Source organism: Coffea arabica, chromosome 9c, assembly GCF_036785885.1.
Source record: "Coffea arabica cultivar ET-39 chromosome 9c, Coffea Arabica ET-39 HiFi, whole genome shotgun sequence".
In the NCBI taxonomy this organism is placed as follows: domain Eukaryota; kingdom Viridiplantae; phylum Streptophyta; class Magnoliopsida; order Gentianales; family Rubiaceae; genus Coffea; species Coffea arabica.
In genome coordinates, this window is record NC_092326.1 from 20245345 (window position 1) to 20263802 (window position 18458).

An 18458-nucleotide genomic window follows, 5' to 3' on the forward strand; every position below is an offset into this window, starting at 1 on the left:
CTCATCCACGTATTGACCAATACGAAAAGGAACAAGTGTGTGCTTAGTAATCCAAATATCACCACTATCACTTTGCAACTTGTAAGGTCGAAGATGATCAATGGTTGGAAGATTCAATTTCTCAACAAAGACAGTACTTGCGAGATTAACTTCACAACCCTTATCAATGGCTAAGCTGCAAACTTTATCCTTGATATGGCAACGTGTATAAAACCAATCATTTTTTTGAGCTTTGATGATTTCCAATTGCTTAGTTATCTCACGCAAGGCCACAGTATTTACTCCTTTAGGCACAAGATGGTGAAGCTCCAGTTGAACATTCGTTTGTCTCATACTTTTATTACCTGCAAAACTCAACAAAAATTAGTAGAACAGTCCTCACTCGCTCCCTTACGTGTTTCCACTCGCACTCGTGTATATGGATGTCACTCTAATGGACTTACCAAATACCTTTACCTATTGGGTTAGGTAGTTGAGAAATGCTGCTCAAGTCCAACAACCGTTACCAACCTTTCCACAAGTGTAATCACAAGAATGTAGGAGAAAATGTAGGAAAGTGTTCCTAGAATCTAGGAAGAATATAGGAGAGTTTCCTAAAGTGAATGAGAGAATATAGGAAAGGTCCTAAAAATGGATGAGAGAATTTTAGGAGAGTTTCCTAAAAAATGGATGAGAGAATTTTAGGAAAGTTTCCAAAAAAAAAAAAATGGATGAGAGAGTTTAGGAAAGTTTCCTAAAAAGGTAGGAGAGAGAGTGTCCAAGTGAGTACAAAGAGTTATCCAAGTGCTTTACTTAGTTTCCTAATTGATTTTGGAAACAAGTTAGTTTTTGGAAACCCTTTGAAAACCTTTTCCTCTTGAACAACTTTTGGTAACCTTCTTGAAACAACTTTTGGTAATCTTCTTGAAACAACTTTTGGTAACCTTCTTGAAACAACCTTTGGTAATCTTCTTGAAACAACTTTTGGTAACTTCCAAATTTTACTCCAAGAAAGATTGCACAAATCAGATTTGGTTTCCTATTCAAAACAATTCGGTTGCCACTTTCTTTCCTTTCCTTTTTTTTTTCTTGCCAACCGATTCCTCTTTTCTTTCTTTTTCTTTTCGTTTTACTACAACTATCGACCACGACACAAAACAAGGAAGTCCACAAATAATAACTACCAAGAACTCCAAGATCTTTCAAGAACTTTCAAGGAAGTTGTCAGGAACTTCAGAAATTTCAAGATTGTGATCAAGAATGCAAGAAGCTCAAGATTATTGTAAGTTCTCTTTAAGATTCACAAAATTCCAACAAGTTTTGCCAAAATCCAGATTTGAAAACCAAATAAACAAGTTGGATAACACAAACAACAAGGCTGGACAGATTTGTATTCGGTGAACAGTAACGATGAACAGTGTCGGTGAACAGTACGATGAACAATGTACGGGTGAACAGTACCGCTACAGTAGCGGTGAACAGTACGATGCTACAGTATTTTTTTTTTTTGAATTGACACAGAAACTGATTTGAAACAAGAGTATGTGACTCGAAACACAAAAGAAAAGAAGGATATAACCTGGTGGTTGTCGACTAGCTCTGATTACCAACTGATGTGAAACCCCGATCTAGACAACCAAAACACCATGGCTTAGGCAGCGGAAATTTGACCCAACTAATCCCTAGAAGTCACGAACAATATTGATACTATCTCAACCCGCAACCAATCGAATTAATGAACCAAATTGTAAGGTAGAGGAACGCCACAATCAAGGAGACTACTTGATTGATAAGTTCATTTGAATAACTTGAGAAAAATTCTCAAATATTCAAAGAGGCTCTCTTGGAAAGAGAAAAGTGAAAACTCACAATTTTATTGATCTTCAAAAACTGCCCATGAAGGTCTCTTGCCTTGGCTATATATAGCCATACAACTTGAAAACCTAAAGTAACTTGGGAAAACCCTAACTCAGTTAGGCTAGGCCTTTGGGCCAATTCTACTACTCAAATCCACTATCTAATGGTCAGCTTATAATCGATCCAATGAAGGCTTTTAAGCTGGCTCAACATAACCCAATAAAAGCTAACTAACCAACTTAAGTAATGGTGAGCCTAGACTCTATAATTCGGATCCAACTCAACATGAGGTCTTGGACCGAATTTATTCCTCGCAAATAAAATAGAAATCTGGAAAATAAACTACTAACTATTACTAAAAGATTCAATCTCTTGCAGCCCAAAACATGGCCCATAAGCGGCCCATATTTCGTATCACGTAGGATCCTCTTGGAGGTCCTCTTGTGTGCCTGAACAATAAATAATGAACTATCACTTATAAATCTCAATTATCACAAAAGATCATATGCTTGTACAATCTAGAAGATATCGCGAAAATGAATCTAGATTTTTCTTGTAAATCGACACTCAAAAGTGGGGTTCAAAACTCAAGTAAAAATCTGATTTTTAACCTTAAAATCATTGAACGGAAACAAGTAGGTATGAAATCATGGAAATAAATTTTCAGACAAACGATTGAAGTCGGACATGAAGGTGCCACATCACAATCCGACCAAGAACTGGCCGGATTCGAGGCAGTGAAGAATTAAATATTTTTTTCAAATCTTACTATCAATCCAGCCAACTATCCGGCCAAGAACTATTTAGATATACGGCCGGATTCTTTGAAATTGGTTCCCGCACGAAAATTTTTCAAAAGGTTAGGAATTATCGAATTTAGGGGCATTCTTAGAAAAATCATAACTCGCTCTCTGAAAGTCAAAATTGGAAAATTTAGTACCGCTGGAAACTACTTCCAAAGTATTAAAAGTTCCTAGAAGACACATTTCCATGATTCCAAATAGAAGATATTCAAAATTTGGTTCAAAGTGGTTGTTTTGGAATAGCAAGACAGATTTGGGTTGATTTTTGGCAAAGTTTGAAAATTCGGCAAAATTCACAAAATACGAACTAGCCTCTGAAATTTGGAACTTAATTAGAGTTACAATCAAAGTTTTCAACACAACAGCAGAACAAGAATTGGAATTTCGAGCACCAAGATATAACGGCTCAAAGTGGCTGAATTTCCTCACTGAACAAAGATTTTCCAGCTTTAAACTTAAGCTTTGGTACTTTAGTTGAGCATCTAAATGAACTTGGAATGGCACCAAAATTAGTAGTATTACACTACCATATAAGAGCTATTCCTCTATAAAGTTTCATGCAAAAACTCGCACGGGAAGTCAATTAACAAAACCATTGAAGTTCCAAGAATTTCCAAGGCAAATCTGCCTTGTACTTTAGTTTTCTTTTTCTCAAACATTTGGCCAATGAACATTCCTCAAACACAATTTATTTATGAGGACAATGTCTAAGAAACATCCAAGACATATTTGGTAGGTAATCAATACCAAGAATTTCAAAACAATAAGTCCTAATCAAGATTTAAGCATTTACTTGTCAAAAAGAGGGTTTTCAACCACTGAATCAGTTTCGAACATCAGTCACAACTCACTCAATTCAACTTGGAATTGAGCACGGTTAGTGGCGTTGGAAACTACATTCATAAGAATAAAAGTTCACAGAAGGAATTGTTTTAAAAAGCTGTCCACAACTAGTCCATATTTGAGCATCAATTTGCAGCTCAAGACCTGCACTCCAGTGAATCAGTGAAACAGGGCAGTCATGTTTAAACGATTGGTATGGTTCACTCAAGTAGAATCAGAGCATACATTTTATACCATTGGAAAACTGGAAGTGTCTAATTTCTAATGCCACTGATGACACTTGATTTCGATATCGGAGTAAAAAGTTATGACCGAAACAAAAACACTGCCAGAGTAATATGGAACAAAATTTCAGTTTTGGTAGAATTTCGAAATCTCAACATTTAATCATCCAAATCACATAATTTTTTGTGAAAATCTTCCACACAATCCACACAACTTGTATACATCATGAACAAGTTAATTGAACCACAAAAAAATGCACTAAGGGTCACGGCAAAAACAAGGGCAGATTTGTCACTTTTGCTCAACTCTCTTCTTTTGAGTTTTTCTTCACAACCCAACGTATTTCCACTAGATTAAGCACTAATCCAACATAAATAGCATAATATATCATCAAATCAATCCACCAAGCATTGTGGGATTTCATAGAGCTCACACACCAAATTTTCAACATAAATAAAGTTACCCACATGAATATATGAGCTTATAAATGCAATATAACTTTCATAAGTCAAGATTTGAGAGGTTGATCATCACTCACTTTCTTATATGATCAAGGCAGAAATTTTGGTCCTTTTAGCTCAAGAAAAATCATGAGAGCAAGTCCCTTTTACCTAGCTTGAGGTGATCTCCAAGTGGTTAGCAAAGCGTATGTGAATTTTGAGGTGATTTGATGAAGATTTGAAGCAAGGATTGATGAAGAAAAATGAAGAACTTTGGTTGTTTTTCTCCTTGGATGGGCGGCTGCTTAGAGCAAGAGAGAGAGAGAGAGGTTTTGGCTGCAAATGAAACTTTCAAGAGAAGCTAAATGTGTGGCTCTAAATTGGTTCAAAAGTCAACTCTCTCTCCCGCGCGTACACGCACGATTCGTGCTCGATTCCTCTCGAGTTTGTTTCACTTATGCACTTGCATTCCTACTATGGTCTAAAAATAAGGGTCTAAAGTCCTCAATTAAATCGTGCGTATAAAAACGCGTACTTCCGATTTATGCGCGATAAAGTGGAATTTTCAAGAAATTCTTATAACGATAGTATCACTAACTAATATTGAACATTTAAATATAAGAACACCTATTTCAAGACTAATGTGCAAGTTTCCAAATTTTCAAACTTATTGTATCCTTAAATCGAATATTACTTCCAAACACGAATTCACTATTCTCACTAAAAGAACTTTCTAAAAATAAATTTTTGTAACAAGTCATTTTAAAAATACATGTAAGCCATAGTTTCATGTAATTGGGTCTAAAAAGGTTGGAATAAAATATTCAGAGCAAACAGCCAATTAAATATTTAAATAAACCAGTAATAGGAGTTTAAAATAAGTAAATTCGCGGGTCTTCACATGAGTCTAGTATTACTTCCTCAAATCTCCAATAAATTTGTATCAGCGCGTCTTTCGGAAAACTAACAACGTGCAAGCGGTATACACTTAATTAGAACTCATTCACCTTTAATTCCTCAATTAGTTTTTCTTAATCTACTATTGATCATTCTTAATTTTTTCAAGATAATTACACTCTCGAATAGAACATCACCTCAAAACCCATGTATTCATTATTTCTCACTTAAACAAATCTCCGAAAATTAAATTTGCTAATGGGACGTTTAAAAAACACAAGGAAGACATTGTTCCATATGAATGGGTTTAGAATGGTTGAAATAAATTATTTGGAGAAAACAAGTGAATAAATATTTAAATAAACCAATAATATTTGATAAAAATAAGAAATTTTTCAGGTCCTCACATCCTCCCTTCCTTAAAAAGAATTTCGCCCTCGAAATTCACTTACAGATCAATCCTTTCATGGTTAAGCCTATTAGATCAATCACTAACTTACGTTTTCCAACTTATACTTCACAATTTTCTATTCATACAACTAGTAATCAAAACTTGATTTTCCCCAATAGGCATTTTAACTTTCGAGTCATAGGGCAACTTAATCAGTCTCATGTCTACCTCATATAGGTAATGTTTTCACTTCTTTAATGCAAATATTGTAGCCACTAATTCCCAATCATGAGTTGGCCACTTTCTCTCGTGGTAATTTAACTTTCTAGAGGCATATACAATCACCTCATCATACATTATTAATATACATTCTAAACCATCATTTGAAACATCTGTATAAATTATAAAGTTACCTCATCCGCTCGGTAAGGCTAACACATGTGCATCGGTTAAACATTTTTCATTTTCAAAATTCTTCCTCACATTTAGAATCCCAAATAACTTGCCAAGTCTTGCATTTTTAGAAAAATCCTTGATCAAGCCAACGGTAATATTCGGTTACCTCTAAGAACTCCAAAAATTCGGTAGGACTTCCTGGTCATTTTCCTCTAAAACAGCTTCCACTTTAGCTGAGTTAGTAACAATTCCTTCCTTAGATATTGTATAACCTAGAAAAGCTATTTCTCCCAATCGAACTCACAGTTATTGAACTTGACGAAAGCTGGCGCCCTCTCGAAATTTGTAAAACTATCATTAAGTGCTTTTCATGCTCTTCTCAAATATTAGAGTATACCAATATATCATCAATAAATGCCGCCATAGATTAATTCAAATACGGTTTAAACTCCAATGCATTAGGTCCATAAATGCTACTAGTGCATTAGTCAACCCGAAGGCGTACTAAAAATTTAAAGTGTCCATGTCTTAAATTGAAAGCAGTCTTAACCATATCAGTTTCTAGAATCCTTATCTGGTAATAGCTCTACTTTAAATCCAACTTGGATAGTATCATGGTTCTTAATGGTCACATTATTCTAGTCTCGATAGTCTATGTATAGTCTTAAACTCCCATCCCAATTATTAGATCCAGTCCCTTAATCGTTAGATTCATTAAATCTATTAAATGTTTTCTTTCACTAACCCAAATATTAAAATTTTAATATATCAAATTGGCAATCAAACATTGGATCCCAACTTCAACCCTAAGTTCTTGATTTTTGGTTCCGATCCCTGGTCACCTCCAAGGCCTCAGGGTTGCTTATATTCTCAAGTATGATCTCGATTACGTCTACTATCGTTCATGTTTCATTATAAATCTAAAAGTGTGGGGCAAGGTTTAAATATACATGTAAGTCATAAAATCAATTTTCATATGTCATAAAAATCATAATAATTACATCCAGTTGGAAGAGATTTATCACATCATTTCAAAAAGAAAAGGGGAGACAATAAGATTATAGCAAAACGTGCCAAGTTGCCAAGATGTAAAATAACAAAAGATTTTTCCTTACGCAAAAGATCCAGTCTCCAGAAGTGCCAGTCTAGTCTAGGGTAAAACTATAATCTCTTTCCCTCGTGTGAAGTCAAACCATCTCAACTTGTGAAACCTCCACTACTTGGGTCCTCTTCACAGCCATTAGTATTAATTACTCTCATCTGACATTCGATTGTTTTGAAGCGAACCTAATTGGCTGCTGAGTATTTCTTCCTTTTGTTAGGGGCACTGGGGCAACTTGAAATCTGATGTTTGGTGCTACCACAATACAAGCACTTTCCCGATTTCTTCCTATGAGGATTCACAAAAAGTTATTATTTTAAATTCCATTTCGATTTTATTTAAATATTTAATTGTCTATTTATTTCGAATATTATTTTCTAACCTCTTTAGACCTAATTACATTGATTTATAGCTTCATTATACTTTTAAAGTGATTTGTTTCAAAATTTAATTTTTGAAAGCTTGTTAAATGAAAATAGTGAATACGCGATTGGATATTTTAGCTGATTTGGAAATACCATAAGTTGGGAATGTCGCGCCCCATTTTTTAATAAAGAAAAATAAATGGTTTAAAAAAAAGTGAATTTTAATTCAATTTTTTGATTGAAAAAATGATTTTTGATTTAAAAGGAAATGAAGAACATGGGTCTAAATGGGACTGGAAAATGCGACGATTTTGGACCCAAAAATAATAGTTTAAAAAGGGTTTTTAATAAAAAATCGGAGTCGCCACTTGGTATTGAGTTGAGGTGTACCAAGTCACCTAAAAATGAATTTTTAAAGAAAAAGTAGAAAAACCCTTTTTAAACGACTCCAACTCTACGAAAATCAGAGAAAAAGATTCGGGAGTTACATTTGAAGAAAGGGAAGGCAAGGATAAGAATCCAAGACACCCTTTCAATCTAGCCAAGGCTAGTTGCGCGATTTAGTCAAAGATTTTCTTATTTTAACCTAAAAATTTATCACATTTGGATGTACTATATGAATGCAAAACCTAAACCTAAGAGGGTATCGAGGGGTCGGAATTTCTCTTCAAAACTTAATTAGTACCAATCACATTAATTGTGACGCCCAATAGGGACTCTTTGAAGAGGTCACAAATAATGTAAAAATATGAGCCTCTAAGAAAAGAAAAGGAAAATAATAATATACAAATATACATGACCTATAGGAATGCATCATGTCGGGTACGGGGAACTAATGTACGTGACTCCATTTCCCCTTTCATAGAGGGAATACGAGCGTGCTAAGGCTAAAAAACCAAACTCGTCCATATCCCATATTCAAGGGATGTTTCCCTATCTAATCAAGCAAATGCACTATTATAATTCTATTTCTTAAATGAAATGCAAGTCTAATGTTATGTTTTCATACAAAGGGGTAAGGAATATACATATAAGGAAAAATACGGGATAGGGGATATAAATAGAAAAGAATATGGGATAAAGGATAAGAAAGTGTCATGCAACACCCTAAAAGGTGAAAAATATGCATGAAATGTAGTGATTCACACAAACATGATCTAACGCGTAGACGGCCCCTAAAGATCTAGCATTAGACTAGCCCTTTACTAATGCTCTCTCACAAGCATTGGACTTGCAAGAGCTTGAGGGGAAGACCATGACTAGCATTGGATTAGCCACGATAACGTGTATTCCATCCACATAACCAGATATAATGATAAAAGCAAATAGACATGCAAAACACATAATTTCACCTAGCACGTAGCACATAAGCATGCTTATCTAGATGCAGAGGCCTAGGGAAAGCGATTAAACACATAGGCAGGCAAGCATGCAAGCAAACAAAGCAAACAAGCGAATGAGACCTATCTATTACATTTAGGGGGGCCCCTACTACAATCTAAAATGGGGAATAAAAATAAATAATTAATATAAATACCTAACTATTACAATTGCGGCATTTAAATGCCTTTTCAAATAATTACAAATTAAACTTATTTAAACAAAAATTAAAACAATTAAATTGCCTAAATAAATAAATCAATAAAATAAAAACATTTAATATGTATGCAATCACACACGTAGATTCACATAGAGCACGTAGGGTCAAATAAAGTCAAAATAAGAGATAGGGTGTACCTCTCTGGAGTTGGAGCCCTAATGGAGTGAAATTACTTATTTACCCTTCAAAATAATAAAAAGGGTCAAGGCATCACTTTAATTAACAATTAATTACATGAAACAAAAATTAAACACAAAAATGACACTTAAACACAAAAATGAAATTGAACACTAAAAAAAATCACTTAAAGTATTTTATAAAAGAAATTATCTATATTCAGGAAATTAGAGCGGAAAAGAACCTAATAATAATAAAAAAAACTGAGATTAGGTACTAAAATTAGTTACTTAAAGCGGAATTTACCAAATCAAATGCTAAACTTATAAAAAAAGGGTTGAAACCTATTTATTATATTTAAACAAACAAAATTTTCAAAATTCTACTAAAAAAAATCCAAATCGAAAATCATAAACCTATTAACAAAAATTAAGCCTTTAAAACATCACACAAGTTCACTAAAATCAATCTAAAGTCTACATTAAGTTACGCTAAGGGAAAAAGTAACATGTTAGGGGAACCAAATTGATTAAATCATTTAATTTTGTTGGGCTAACGTTGCATTAACCAAAAACCAAAGGGTTGAAATGCAGCTATTGAAATCTTTTTCATGCAAATGCCATGCAAAACTAATATGAAGCAAGCTTCTGCAACAAAACTTTCGGCAGCTAACATTATTCCTGCAACTAATCTTCATTTAGCCGAAACAAAATCCCAACTCATGCAAGCATTGAATGCGAGGACTTAATCAAAGGGGAGAGAAAAGGTCTAATGCACCTTTGAACACAACATGCAACCAAATAGTCTTGCTAAACTTCTACTCAAACTTTCCAAGAGAATCAGACAAAGAAAACTGATTAGTCTTTGTTCCTATGTTCCCAAACACACACATGGCATCCCAGTCGAATGGCAAGCAAATCAAACACTCCAAACAGACAAAACACCGGCAACCAAAAGGAAGGAAAGGCCATCCGCATTTCAGAATGAAACTACACCTAAGGCCACTGTCTAAGAACACAAAACTTCAACTAATGTGTCAAGATGCAGCGACAGGTAGGGAGCAAATGACATGTTGCGGTCTGCTGTCATGCCGCACCATATTGCTTCAAATTACAGCCAACAAATGCATGGGATTACCACCAAACAACCAGCAAACAAAAAGAAAAGTCAAGCCATTCCATGAACTTCAGCAAACCAAAAAAAAGAAAAAGGTTATTTGTTCCTCTGCTGCAACAAGCTAAGAACTTCAGGCTTTCATTTCTAAGTTCCTAATCTCGCGCATTGCATCTTAATCAAACAACAAACAAAACCCAACCCTTCCAGCAAGATAAGACTTTAGTTACCCAGTGAATCCAATTTATCAACATTATTCACAGACTGCAGAGCTTTCTTTTTTCTTACCTAGATAAAGTTCTGGCTTCTAGACATAAAAATTTCACATAAGAGCATAACAATGTAAGGAATCGATGCAGCTACTTTAGTTTTTCCCTTAGCATATCAGATTATCTGGACAAGAATTCCATATGTTATCATTATCCTGCCCTGAAAATGGCGAGGAAACAAACATTGTTTGACAGAAAATGATAAACATCAAAACCTGATTTCCTTCCCTTTCTCGTGCAAACATTAGACCATGGTTCCCTCTTTACATGAAACCCATGCAATCCAGATAAATATCATACCATGAAACCCATGTAAACATCATACCATAAATTGATTTCATTAACTTGAGCAATAACAAACTTAAGACTTACATCGGCCCAACAAATTTCGTTACCAAAACCAGAAATCATGCATGAACTTCAAGAAAGATAAAAACTTTTTTACTACCGACAAGGGAAAGACACGAACAGGTTACACGATTCTCATTTCAAAGGTTAAGGGTGAGAAAAGGGTAAGAATTCATTACGATGCTCTTCCGATGACGGTTATCGGCGATGCTGGTGGATTGTAGTGCGGTGATGGCGGTCGTTTGTCCCTCTACTCCTCAGCCTTGCCTTCTCCGAAGCTCGGTTTCCTCTCCTTCCTTTTGCTTCTCTTTAACCCTCACCTCAGTTGCCAAGCTATCTATGCTTTCTATTCATTCCGCTGTTTCTGAAACCCTCAGTTCTTCCCCTTGATTTTTCTTTTCCAGTCGCTCACCCTCTTTTCTTTCTATCTTTTCTCGGTTCTTTTTTTCTTTCCTAGCCGTCAACTAGCTTCTCTTTTCTCTCCAGATTTTCAGCCGTCCTCCTTCTCCCCTTGGCTGCGGCTGTTTTGGCCTCCTTTTATATGGAGCAACATCTCCTCAACCCTCCTCCCAATGGCTAGGATCGTAGCTGGGTTTCTTTCTCAAGTTTTTGGAGTCGTTAGATTTTATGAATGAAATCTTTGAGTAATGAGGTAGACTTTACCGAGAGTACTTGGAGGAAAAAGAAAAATGCAACGGAAATGAGTAAAATGGAAGAAATGGCCAGCTGCAAAATTTTGCCTCTGTACTGACCTCTTGCACTCTTTCTTTTTTTTTAAATGCTAAAAGTTAAGAATAATAATATTTCTAATCAATAAAAATGAAAATAATAACGAATAAAGCTAAATTAAAAAGATTTGGTATTTAAAATGCTAAAAAAAATCTAAAAATAAAACCATGAGGTTGATAAAATAAAATAGATAATAATTATTAAAAAAATAAAATAAAATAACAAATTTGGTGTCTACAGTTTGCCCCTCTTTGTCTGAGTTTCGAAGAAACTCGAGACAACGACGTAGACACCAAATACTCACCTGTGATTATTCTGCCTTGAACTAAAACCTGTAAACGTAAAAAAAAGTCAACGGGATAAGACTCGAACCTGCCATGACATGGCCAGTGGGATAAATACCCGAGCCTGCCGAAATTTGAAATCCAACATGACAAAACAGCTAGTGGGATGCTACCCAAACCTATCGACATTCCAAATTTGGTGCAATAAAACGGTCAGTGGGATACAACCCAAGCCTGCCGACATTGGTGGCATAAAATCCAAACTCAATGTGATGCTGGTGGCACAAAATTAAAGTCCAACGTGATGTGAATGATCAGTGGGATAAAACCCAATCCTGTCGTGATTGGGGGGATAAAACCCGATCCCAACGTGCCATTGGTCAGTGGATAATATCCGAACTGCCTTCAACTGGTCAGTAGGATCAATACCCGAGCCTGCCTTCAATTGATCAGTGGGATCCATACCTGAGCCTACCATCCATTGGTCAGTGGGATCAACACCCGAGCCTGCTTTCACTTGGTCAGTAAGATAATATCTGAACCAACCATACTATTGATCAGTGGGATAACAATCCGAGCCTGCCATAGCATCGGCCAGTGGATAATATCCGAACTGCCATTCCATTGGTCAGTGGGATCCATATCCAAGCCTACCATCCATTGGTCAGTGGGATCAACACCTGAGTCTACCTTCACTTGGTCAGTGAGAAAATATCTGAAGCAACCGTACTATTGATCAGTGGGATCACAACCCGAGCCTGCCATAACATCGGCCAGTGGATAATATCCGAACTGCCATTCCATTGGTCAGTGGGATCCATACCCGAGCCTACCATCTAATTTGTGAGGACCCGTAATTTTTTTATTTTTAGGGTTTTATTTTCTTTTAATTGCACGTTTTTCCACATTTTCTTATTCGGAAAATTTTAAACATAATTTTTATGAGTAAAGTTAGTTTTAAATGATTTTTCTAGTATCGGATAGTTTTTGAAAAATTAAGAGCATATATCGGACGTGGGACCCGCTAGCGCGAAAAGTTCGGAAAAATTCGGCCAGTTAGGTTAAGTTTTGGATATTGAGTTTAATTTACCAGGTGTTATGAGATATTTAGAGGTTGCCAAGTGGATTGTTGTAAGAGGACAAAAAAGTTAGGCAAGCAATTAATAAAAGTGACATGTGTCACTTAGAGATTAATTCCTACATTTGACTTACTATTCATCCTTTTACCATTTACTAAATAAAACCAAAAATTGACCAAAAATCTTCCAAAATCTCCAAGCTTGTGGCCGTCCCTTCTCAAGCACAAAGGAAAGAAAACTCTCTCAATTTTCAAGCTCCAATCTTGCCCAATCTCACAAACTAACCGTTTAATCTTGAATTCCTTCCATAAAACCTCTTAGTTTAGTGCTTGTAAGGTGATTGGTGAAGTTGTTTGGAAGGCTAAGGTGTTGAATTGCTTCCTTTCTTGTCTTATAAGGTGAGTTGTGAAAAACCACTCTCCTCCCTCTAATGATGCTTAAATCATGACTAGTGGTGGTATGAGATGCAATTTTATAGATTAAATCTTGATTTTTTGTTGAATTGACGAAGTTTTCTAATTATTGGGGAATTTTCTGTTTTCATATGAATATGATTGTGTGGCTATGTATGATGTTTGGAAATGGTATTGAAGGCATCTAGGAGGCGGAAAAAGTGGATAATTGCAAGCAATTTCTGTTTGGAAGAAAAATTGGAAAGTTAGGGTTTCAATGTTCTTCATTCTGCCCGGTTTTATAGCTCCTAGTTAGAGGCCGAATTGGCCCTGGCTTAAAGCATGAAAGTTGTAGGGAATGATACTTTAGAGGTGTCTACAAAATTTCAGGTCAATCAGAGTAGCGTAGAAGGAGAAAAGTCTAAATTACCCTTGCTGTCCTGGTTTTACCCGAATGTAAGAATTGCGCCTGTAATTGGTTGTTTTGGCTGGAATTGCTTTGGAATTGGTTGTTGAGGTCTTCTGATGAAATGTATCCCTGTTTCTAAGCTTTCGGATGGCTTTGGAATTTCTGGATTTTGACTTAAGTAGGCTGAGTTATGCTGTTTACACCAGAATTCATTTTGTGAATCTATTTTTCCGGTTCTGATGTAGTATCTTGCATTTTGACCTTGTTACACTCGAAACTGGATAGAGTTGCCTTCTGGAACATTGTAACCCTATCTCTTAGCTTCGAAACGGTGGGTCTTTCACCTTCATCCGATAATCGTAGTGCCTTTGGTGCCATTACCGCAAAATGAGGTCAAAAACTGTTTTTTTTCATGGCTAAAGCTAATTCCATTTCCGGATTTTCCTGGTTTACTCTGGTGTTTATATCTTCTTGTGGAACCTTCTTTTGGTGGTATGTGGACTTGGTTATGATATGTACTCGAGTCTTATTGTGCTTGTTTGAATATTTTAGGGCTTGACGGTGATTAAAGACGCTCTTTGGGCGAAAGTTTATGAAATTTCACTTGCTTGTCTGGTGAGTGTTCCTTGTTTGTTATGTTACATGATTACATGGCTGGTATGAATGATTGATAACATGTTAAATGCATTCAATGATTGTTAAAATGAGTTTTCTAGGCAAGTGTGTACTTTATCGCACTTGGCCTAAATGATTGTGAAGTTTTCAATGATTGAACGATTGGAATGTTATTTGTGCATGAATGTAAGCCTTTTGGCTGAACTGGCCACTGCCCCTTGTTACCGATCGTCTCGAGCCAGAAGCGGACTCGGTCGGGCGATTAGGGACCTGGGTGAACGTTTTGGTATACTCGAGTATTACCTTGAAATCTGGTGGAGCCTGGCCAACGGTCAGAGAAGGGGGTGAATGAATGAATGAACGAATGAATGAATGAGGGTTTTACTTATATAAAATACATTTTCAAATGATTGAAGGTATAAGAAAACGAAAGGAGAATGAATGAACGAACGAATGAACGAATGGCTCCCTGTGAGCACGTATCCTTTTAATGAATGTGTTTATCGCTTTATCTTATCTTTGTATCTTGAATTATTTGTTACGTGTAATGAATGCAATGAACTTCTTGTTTGCCTATGTGTTCGGAACCTCACTGAGCTTTCCAGCTCATCCCTTTAGTTTTGTTTTCCTTAACAGGGGAAGGCGTGCAAGGACGAGAGCCTGTATAGACTAGCTGGGTCTAACTCTTGGTTTTCTTTTGTTATGGTTCTCGCCCTAGCTTTTGGCAAGGGTCGGATGTATGATGACTCGAGAACTTTTGTACCTTTGATTTTGTAATTCCTTTGAGATAGGAATGTATATAAGTTCCGCTTTATGTTTTGGATTCGTGTACTATGTATTTCTGTGGTTGAATTCTAGTTTTGATTGAGGATTGTAATGAATTGGATCCTAGTTTGCTCTTTCTTGAGGTTTTATTTCTGATTTGTTTGAGTGAACGACTGAGTCCCGGCGAGAGCTGGCTAGGCGGTCCGCCGAACCCTTTGGTTCGCCTTAGGGGGAGGTGGGGCTGTCACAGTTGGTATCAGAGCCTGTTTCACGTGGTCTCTGCGCGGAGTGAGCCTGGACTGAGTGGTGAATGGGTATGAAGGATTAAGTGCTCGTTCGAGCATAAGCTATGAGTTGTGAACGTTATAGGCCTTAAATTTTCCTGTGGAATCTGAGGACCATAGATAGGTACGTCTGGGAGGAATTCCGATTGTAGATGGTTTACTCTTGGGACTGGCCAGCTCGAGAGGTGAATTATCCTATTTCGGATTCTCGTACCCGAGGACTTCAGAGTTGAGGTAGTGCTAAGTATTTGAGACTTGTATTGTGGGAATACGAACAGGCTTTGTTCGACTGGAGTGAGTACGAGAGGTTAAGGGATATCTGGTTTGAATAGTAAGTGACGTGAGGGACCGGACGAGGTTACCTTAGCTGAGACTAGGACGACACATCACCTCCTCGTTTGATTTGCCCGTATCTTTTTAGTACATGACGTCCATTGATGTAAATGTGTATATGAATAGTTGCCTGACTTGATCCGTACTTGTGTAATTGATCCTCTATTCTCTTGATATGTGGAGTGTTATTTGCACATATGTTTATTTGTATTCTTGGCATCTCGATTTTTGTTACTCTAGTTATTTTATCGCCTTTATTCATTAAATTACCTTTGGAAAAGAAAAGAGAGAAGGAAAAAAAAAAATATGGAAGGGAGGCGTAGTCAGGGACGTGGTCGAGGCCGTAGAACTAAACGGACCCCAGAACCAAGAGCGGAAAGGGAAACGCCAGTCGAGCAAGAACAAGGACCGAGAGTTGCAACCGGAGACCAAATGGCGACGGCAATGCAACAAATGACGGATATCATAGCAAGATTAGTGGATCAACAAGGCCAAATACCCGTAAACCAAACCCAGAACCCTGAGACGGGCGAGGATAAAGCTCTTGAGAGGTTCCAGAAGTTTGCACCTCCAAAATTCGCTGGAGATCCTGATCCGGACATAGCTGAACAATGGATAGAAACCATGGTTAATATCTTCACAGCCCTAAACTACACTGAGCAAAGGCAAGTGAACTTTGCAGTGTTTCAATTTGAGGGACCGGCTCGATCATGGTGGAACGTAATTAGAGCAAAGTGGGAAAGAGAACAGACTATCTGGACATGTGCGAACTTCATAAGAGAATTTCACAAGAAGTACCTCCCACTTTTAGTTCAAGAAAGGAGGGAGGAGGAGTTTATTGGGCTACGCTAGGGAACATTAAGTGTGGCCGAATATGAGACAAAATTTACCAGGTTATCCAAGTTTGCTTCTGAACTGGTAGCCACTGAACGGCGAAGAGTGAGACGGTTTATACAGGGACTAAATTTGGACATCCAGGAGGCATTGGCAGCAGCACAAGTGAATACATTTACGGAGGCCCTTGAGAAGGCCCAACGAATTGAGAACGCAAAGGCACAAGTAAAAGCCTCCCAAGCTCGGAAAAGAGGTGCAGCTGGTAGTATGAGTGAGGCACTTAGTGAAACAATAGCACCTCCGAAAGTGCAGAAAGTGACTCCTTTATTCCGGCCACCATGGACATTAGGGGCGGTAGGTGAAAGGTCTGCTAAAGGAAGTCAAATCGGACCTGAGGAGATTTCGCAAGATAGCCAAAAGATGACTTCCCACTTGACTTGTGGCAATTGTGGAAAGGCCAACCACACCGAGGATGCTTGTTGGCGGAAAGGGCGGAAGTGTTTAATCTGCGGAAGTGGTGAGCATCAAATTAGCAACTGTCCGAGGAGACAGTCACGTGAAAGTAGTACTCCACAACGGGATGGGGCCAAATCAAAACAAGCAAATGAAAAGAGAAACCGAACAAGTGTACCGGCAAAGGTGTATGCGTTGGATAACCAACCAGTTCCGGACTCGTCTGAGGCTAATGAAGGCAAAAATTTCGAGGACGAAATTTTTTTAAGGGGGAGAGAGTGTGAGGACCCGTAATTTTTTTTATTTTTAGGGTTTTATTTTCTTTTAATTGCACGTTTTTCCACATTTTCTTATTCGGAAAATTTTAAACATAATTTTTATGAGTAAAGTTAGCTTTAAATGATTTTTCTAGTATCGGATTGTTTTTGAAAAATTAAGAGCATATATCGGACGTGGGACCCGCTAGCGCGAAAAGTTCGGAAAAATTCGGCCAGTTAGGTTAAGTTTTGGATACTGAGTTTAATTTACCAGGTGTTATGAGATATTTAGAGGTTGCCAAGTGGATTGTTGTGACATGTGTCACTTAGAGATTAATTCCTACATTTGACTTACTATTCATCCTTTTACCATTTACTAAATAAAACCAAAAATTGACCAAAAATCTTCCAAAATCTCCAAGCTTGTGGCCGGCCCTTCTCAAGCACAAAGGAAAGAAAACTCTCTCAATTTTCAAGCTCCAATCTTGCCCAATCTCACAAACTAACCGTTTAATCTTGAATTCCTTCCATAAAACCTCTTAGTTTAGTGCTTGTAAGGTGATTGGTGAAGTTGTTTGGAAGGCTAAGGTGTTGAATTTCTTCCTTTCTTGTCTTATAAGGTGAGTTGTGAAAAAACCACTCTCCTCCCTCTAATGATGCTTAAATCATGACTAGTGGTGGTATGAGATGCAATTTTATAGATTAAATCTTGATTTTTTGTTGAATTGACGAAGTTTTCTAATTATTGGGGATTTTTCTGTTTTCATTTGAATATGATTGTGTGGCTATGTATGATGTTTGGAAATGGTATTGAAGGCATCTAGGAGGTGGAAAAAGTGGATAATTGCAAGCAATTTCTGTTTGGAAGAAAAATTGGAAAGTTAGGGTTTCAATGTTCTTCATTCTGCCCGGTTTTATAGCTCCTAGTTAGAGGCCGAATTGGCCCTAGCTTAAAGCATGAAAGTTGTAGGGAATGATACTTTAGAGGTGTCTACAAAATTTCAGGTCAATCAGAGTAGCGTAGAAGGAGAAAAGTCTAAATTACCCTTGCTGTCCTGGTTTTACCCGAATGTAAGAATTGCGCCTGTAATTGGTTGTTTTGGCTGGAATTGCTTCGGAATTGGTTGTTGAGGTCTTCTGATGAAATGTATCCCTGTTTCTAAGCTTTCGGATGGCTTTGGAATTTCTGGATTTTGACTTAAGTAGGCTGAGTTATGCTGTTTACACCAGAATTCATTTTGTGAATCTATTTTTCCGGTTCTGATGTAGTATCTTGCAT